The sequence below is a fragment of the Microcebus murinus genome, chromosome 20, assembly GCF_040939455.1.
Source record: "Microcebus murinus isolate Inina chromosome 20, M.murinus_Inina_mat1.0, whole genome shotgun sequence".
NCBI classification, from domain to species: domain Eukaryota; kingdom Metazoa; phylum Chordata; class Mammalia; order Primates; family Cheirogaleidae; genus Microcebus; species Microcebus murinus.
Genome location: NC_134123.1, coordinates 46332708 through 46340428, shown reverse-complemented (window position 1 = coordinate 46340428; position 7721 = coordinate 46332708).

The following is a 7721-nucleotide window of genomic DNA, read 5'->3' as shown; positions in this document are numbered from 1 at the left end:
TTATGTATATATATATATATATGGAGAGAGAGAGACATAGAGGAATTTTTATCTCTCCCTCCCTTCTTATCTCTTTTATTTTGTCTATAGCAGATTTATATATATATACACAGAGAGAGAGAGAGAGAAATTTTTATCTCTCCATCCCTGCTTATCTCTTTTATTCTGTCTATAGCAGATTTAGAGAGAGAGAGAGAGAGAGAGAGAATTTATATCTCTCCCTCCCTTCTTATCTCTTTTATTCTGTCTATAGCAGATTTATATATATATATATGTAGAGAGAGAGAGAGTGAAATTTTTATCTCTCCATCCCTGCTTATCTCTTTTATTCTGTCTATAGCAGATTTATATATATATATAGAGAGAGAGAGAATTTATATCTCTCCCTCCCTTCTTATCTCTTTTATTCTGTCAATAGCAGATTTATATATATATATATATATAGAGAGAGAGAGAGAGACAGAGAGACAGAGAGACAGAGAGACAGAGGAATTCATATCTCTCCCTCCCTTCTTATCTCTTTTATTCTGTCTATAGCAGATTTATATATATACATATATATAGAGAGAGAGAGAGAGTGAGAGAGGAATTTATATCTCTCCCTCCCTGCTTATCTCTTTTATTCTGTCTATAGCAGATTTATATATATACATATATATATAGAGAGAGAGAGAGTGAGAGAGGAATTTATATCTCTCCCTCCCTGCTTATCTCTTTTATTCTGTCTATAGCAGATTTATATATATACATATATATATAGAGAGAGAGAGAGTGAGAGAGGAATTTATATCTCTCCCTCCCTGCTTATCTCTTTTATTCTGTCTATAGCAGATTTATATATATACATATATATAGAGAGAGAGAGAGAGTGAGAGAGGAATTTATATCTCTCCCTCCCTGCTTATCTCTTTTATTCTGTCTATAGCAGATTTATATATATACACAGAGAGAGAGAGAGAGTGAAATTTTTATCTCTCCATCCCTGCTTATCTCTTTTATTCTGTCTATAGCAGATTTATATATATAGAGAGAGAGAGAGAGAGAATTTATATCTCTCCCTCCCTTCTTATCTCTTTTATTCTGTCAATAGCAGATTTATATATATATAGAGAGAGAGAGAGACAGAGAGACAGAGAGACAGAGGAATTCATATCTCTCCCTCCTTTCTTATCTCTTTTATTCTGTCTATAGCAGATTTATATATATATATATATAGAGAGAGAGTGAGTGAAATTCTTATCTCTCCATCAGAGCTTATCTCTTTTATTCTGTCTACAGCAGATATATATATATATAGAGAGAGAGAGAGAGAGAGAGACAGAGACAGAGAGAGAGAGAGAGAGAGGAATTTATATCTCTCCCTCCCTTCTTATCTCTTTTATTCTGTCTATAGCAGATTTATATATATATACACAGAGAGAGAGAGAAAGAGAGAGAGAGTGAAATATTTATCTCTCCCTCCCTGCTTATCTCTTTTATTCTGTCTATAGCAGATTTATATATATACACAGAGAGAGAGAGAGAGAGAGTGAAATTTTTATCTCTCCCTCCCTGCTTATCTCTTTTATTCTGTCTATAGCAGATTTATATATATACACACAGAGAGAGAGAGAGAGAGAGTGAAATTTTTATCTCTCCCTCCCTGCTTATCTCTTTTATTCTGTCTATAGCAGATTTATATATATACACAGAGAGAGAGAGAGAGAGTGAAATTTTTATCTCTCCCTCCCTGCTTATTTCTTTTATTCTGTCTATAGCAGATTTATATATATATATAGAGAGAGAGAGAGAGAGAGAGGAATTTATATCTCTCCCTCCCTTTTTATTTCTTTTATTCTGTCTATAGCAGATTTATATATATAGAGAGAGAGAGTGAGTGAAATTTTATCTCTCCATCCCTGCTTATCTCTTTTATTCTGTCTATAGCAGATTTATATATATGTATATATATATATATGTATATATATATATATAGAGAGAGAGAGAGAGGAATTTTTATCTCTCCCTCCCTTCTTATCTCTTTTATTCTCTCTATAGCAGATTTATATACATACACATACATACAGAGAGAGAGAGAGAGAGTGAAATTTTTATCTCTGAATCCCTGCTTTTACTGCTAAGTCCATAGTTCTTAATTTTTTTTTTTTTTTTTTTTTTTGACAGAGTCTCACTTTTGGTGCCCGGGCTAGAGTGCTATGGTGTCAGCTTAGCTCACAGCAACCTCAAACTCCTGGCCTCAAGTCATCCTTCTGTCTCAGCCTCTTGAGTAGCTGGGACTACAGGCATGTGCCAGAATGCCTGGCTAATTTTTCTTTCTATATATATTACTTGGCGGGTGGACATGATAAATAATGAGGATTGAGGACCAGATAAATGACTGGAAAAAAATACTTCCTGTTTCCTCAATACCAGCATCCATTTTAAGGGTATACCTGTAGACCTAGGTGTAAAATGGAAGCAAACTTTAGAAAGAAAAAAAAAAATCGCTGTCAGCCCCGTCAGAGGGTCCCTTCTTGTCTGGCTGACACTGTCACCAGTACTTAGGTGTCATCTAGTGGCCACTTTGATCAGACTTGGGGGATGGGTAAAGTCAGGCCATGTTGGGAGCTTAAGAGTGGACCCCACCCCCACCTCAGGTGTGGAGGCCGGCTTTCAAATCTGCTACATTGTATGACAGGTTCTGCCTGGGCCCGCCAGCCCCAGGCGCCTCTAGCCTCCAGAGGGTCTCCGCCCAACCCCCTCCCTGTTGTCCCAGGGAGGGGCCCCTCCTCCTCCTCCCGCTCCCTGCCTGCCTCCCCGCCCCCACCGTAGGCCTCTGCCCAGGGTTTTTTTTTCTTTTCCCGGTTTCTGTTTTATCTTTGTTTCTAGTGTTTTTTTTTAGGTTTATGGAATATCGTTTAAAAATTAAATCACAGAATGAATTCTACAACAACTTGTGGCTTTTTATCCTAGGCTGAGAGCAATGTATTTTCTCTTCCTGTGAATTTTCCTGTCCTGGAAGAAATGCAAAGTTGATCCTGGAGGTTTCAAACCATCTTCTGGTTTTCCTGAACAGAAAGACCTTGAACACGGTTTATTTGACCATGTCTCTGTGTGCGTGCACGTGGGTGCCTGTCCTTATTCCTTTTGGGCACCGGGCTCCTTGGTCTCACAGAGTGGGCCTTCCTTGGTCGTGGACTGAGGCTGAACAGACTTAGGGATCAGATTGAAGAGACTTGACTACAGTAACCCGGGTGGGGGAAATTTTATTGATTTGAAAGTATACATTTCTAAATGAATAGGGTGAGTGACACATTCCAGAGGGGCCTCTGTCCCTGGATAGGTGTCCCGGAGGGTCCTCCTGCAGCTTGTTGTGGTACCTCCACATTTAGGAGAGGAAAATCATTCATTTCCCTTATGATCATAGATGAGTCTGCTGAATTTTTTATGATGTCGTGGAAACATATAAAACACCCTTCCTACTAAACATAGCCGACCACAAAGTTTCTCCCAGGAAAAAATATTCAACATCATGAATTTCACAGTGTAATAGAGGGAATGGTCTAGACAGAGGGAAAAAAAAATAAAGGAAAGAAACATTTGTGTCCTTTTAAAACTTCCCCCCCACCCCCTGATGTTGGAAACTTGTAGTCTGGCCTCTATCCCCAAGAGGAGTTAATTCCTTTCTTAAAACTTCTGAGCAGTCCCCAGACCCACAGGCCTTGTTTTTGGCCCAGCTGAGACCAGTGAAATGATTAACCACAATAATGGTTAAGGCGGAGAACCCTCCCTCTATGTATTTTTTAACATACTTTTACTTATTCATTCATTCATTCATTCATTCATTCATGCATGCATGCATATATATATATATATATATATACATACATTATATATATATATATATACAGAGAGAGAGAGAGAGAGAAATTTTTATCTCTCCCTCCCTCCTTTTTCTGGTAAGACAGACCTTTTTTATTATTATTAATTTTTTCTTTTTTTTTGAGACAGAGTCTCACTCTTAGGGCCTGGGCTAGGGTGCTATGGCTTCAGCTTAGCTCACAGCAACCTCAAAATCCTGGGTTCAAGTGATCCTTCTGTCTCAGCCTCTTGAGTAGTTGGGACTACAGGCATGTGCCAGCATGCCTGGCTAATTTTTCTTCCTATATATATTACCTGGCCAATTAATTTCTTTCTATTTATAGTAGAGATGGGGTCTTCCTCTTGCTCAGGCTGGTTTGAATTCCTGACCTCCAGCAATCCTCCCACCTTGGCCTCCCAGAGCTAGGATTGCAGCTGTGCTGGGCCTGAGAGAAATTTTTATGTCTCCCTCCCTGCTTATCTCTTTTCTCTTTTATTCTGTCTATAGCAGACATTCTGTCTATAGCAGCAGTGTGATGGGGTCGCCAGCCCAGCAAAGCCTCCTCCCACCTCCTTGCTGTGACTTCTCCTTACCCCTTGTCTTTTCCTTGCTAGCTCGCCTCACTTTAGGGGTCCACTTAACTGGATCTCAAGCTTGACTCCACTTTTATCATGTTAATGTCTCCCTCTGACCAAAGTTCTCTTGCATTCCAAAATGTTTTACTGAAACTGTCATTCAGTATTCAATCCGGGGTCCACCTCATGTATCAGTTCTCTGGGCCAGTTCCTGAAGAAAAGAACACTTTGGAGAGAATCACAGAAAATATATACAGAGAGAGAGAGAGAGAGAGAAACAGAGAGAGAGAGAGAGAAATTATTATCTCTCCCTCCCTGCTTTTTCTGGAAAGTAAGACCTTTTTTATTATTATTAATTTTTTCTTTTTTTTCGAGACAGAGTCTCACTTTTAGGGCCCGGGCTAGGGTGCTATGGCTTCAGACTAGCTCACAGCAACCTCAACCTCCTAGGCTCAAGCAATCCTCCTGCCTCAGCCTCCCAAACAGCTGGGACTACAGGGATATGCCGCCACGCCTGGCTCATTTTTCTTTCTATATATATTACTTGGCCAATTAATTTCTTTGTGTTTATAGTAGAGATGGGGTTTTGCTCTTGCTCAGGCTGGTTTGAACTCCTGACTTCCTGCAATCCTGCTGCCTCAGTCTCCCAGAGAGCTAGGACTACAGGTGTGCTGGGCCTGAGAAAAATTTTTATCTCTCCCTCCCTGCTTATCTCTTTAATTCTGTCTATAGCAGATTTATATATATATACACAGAGAGAGAGAGAAAGAGAGAGAGAGTGAAATATTTATCTCTCCCTCCCTGCTTATCTCTTTTATTCTGTCTATAGCAGATTTATATATATATATATACATGGAGAGAGAGAGAGAGAGTGAAATTTTTATCTCTCCCTCCCTTCTTATCTCTTTTATTCTGTCTATAGCAGATTTATATATATACAGAGAGAGACAGAGTGAAATTTTTATCTCTCCATCCCTGCTTATCTCTTTTATTCTGTCTATAGCAGATTTATATATATATATATAGACAGAGAGAGACAGAGAGAATTTTTATCTCTCCATCCCAGCTTATCTCTTTTATTCTGTCAATAGCAGATTTACATATATATATAGAGAGAGAGAGAGACAGAGAGACAGAGAGACAGAGGAATTCATATCTCTCCCTCCCTTCTTATCTCTTTTATTCTGTCTATAGCAGATTTATATATATAGAGAGAGAGAGAGAGAGAGAGAGTGAGTGAAATTCTTATCTCTCCATCCCAGCTTATCTCTTTTATTCTGTCTATAGCAGATATTTATATATATATATAGACAGAGAGAGAGAGAGAGAGAGAGAGAGAGAGGAATTTATATCTCTCCCTCCCTTCTTATCTCTTTTATTCTGTCTATAGCAGATTTATATATATATACACAGAGAGAGAGAGAAAGAGAGAGAGAGTGAAATATTTATCTCTCCCTCCCTGCTTATCTCTTTTATTCTGTCTATAGCAGATTTATATATATATATATATATATGGAGAGAGAGAGAGAGTGAAATTTTTATCTCTACCTCCCTTCTTATCTCTTTTATTCTGTCTATAGCAGATTTATATATATACACAGAGAGAGAGAGAGAGAGTGAAATTTTTATCTCTCCCTCCCTGCTTATCTCTTTTATTCTGTCTATAGCAGATTTATATATATATATATAGAGAGAGAGAGAGAGAGGAATTTATATCTCTCCCTCCCTTTTTATTTCTTTTATTCTGTCTATAGCAGATTTATATATATATATATATAGAGAGAGAGAGAGTGAGTGAAATTTTTATCTCTCCATCCCTGCTTATCTCTTTTATTCTGTCTATAGCAGATCTCTCTCTCTCCATATATATATACATAGAGAGAGAGAGAGAGAGAGTGAGTGAAATTTTATCTCTCCATCCCTGCTTATCTCTTTTATTCTGTCTATAGCAGATTTTTATATATATATATATATATATATATGTATATATATATATATATAGAGAGAGAGGAATTTTTATCTCTCCCTCCCTTCTTATCTCTTTTATTCTCTCTATAGCAGATTTATATATACACACATACATACAGAGAGAGAGAGAGAGTGAAATTTTTATCTCTGAATCCCTGCTTTTACTGCTAAGTCCATAGTTCTTAATTTTTTTTTTTTTTTTTGACAGAGTCTCACTTTTGGTGCCCGGGCTAGAGTGCTATGGTGTCAGCTTAGCTCACAGCAACCTCAAACTCCTGGCCTCAAGTCATCCTTCTGTCTCAGCCTCTTGAGTAGCTGGGACTACAGGCATGTGCCAGCATGCCTGGCTAATTTTTCTTTCTATATATATTACTTGGCGGGAGGACATGATAAATAATGAGGATTGAGGACCAGATAAATGACTGGAAAAAAATACTTCCTGTTTCCTCAATACCAGCATCCATTTTAAGGGTATACCTGTAGACCTAGGTGGAAAATGGAGGCAAGCTTTAGAAAGAAAAAAAAAAATCGCTGTCAGCCCCGTCAGAGGGTCCCCTCTTGTCTGGCTGACACTGGCACTGGTACTTAGGGGTCACATAGTGGCCACTTTGATCAGACTTGGGGGATGGGTAAAGTCAGGCCATGTTGGGAGCTTAAGAGTGGACCCCACCCCCACCCCAGGTGTGGAGGCCGGCTTTCAAATCTGCTACATTGTATGACAGGTTCTGCCTGGGCCCGCCAGCCCCAGGCGCCTCTAGCCTCCAGAGGGTCTCCGCCCAACCCCCTCCCTGTTGTCCCAGGGAGGGGCCCCTCCTCCTCCTCCTGCTCCCTGCCTGCCTCCCCGCCCCCACCGTAGGCCTCTGCCCAGGGTTTTTTTTTTTTTTTTTTTTCTTTTCCCGGTTTCTGTTTAATCTTTGTTTTTTTGTGTTTTTCTTTAGGTTTATGGAATATCGTTTAAAAATTTAAATCACAGAATCAATTCTACAACAACTTGTGACTTTTTATCCTAGGCTGAGAACAATGTATTTTCTCTTCCTGTGAATTTTATTTTATGGATTCCTAAGTATACATTTCTAAATGAATAGGGTGAGCGACACACTCCCGTGGGGCCTGTGTCAGTGGATAGGTGTCCGGGAGGGTCCCCTCCTGCAGCTTGTTGTGGTAGCTCCACATTTAGGAGAGGCAAATCATTCATTTCCCTAATGATCCTAGATGAGTCTGCTCAATTTTTTATGATGTCCTGGAAACATATAAAACACCCTTCCTACTTCACGTAGCCGACCACAAAGTTTCTCCCAGGAAAAACTATTTAACATCATGAATTTCACAGTGTAATA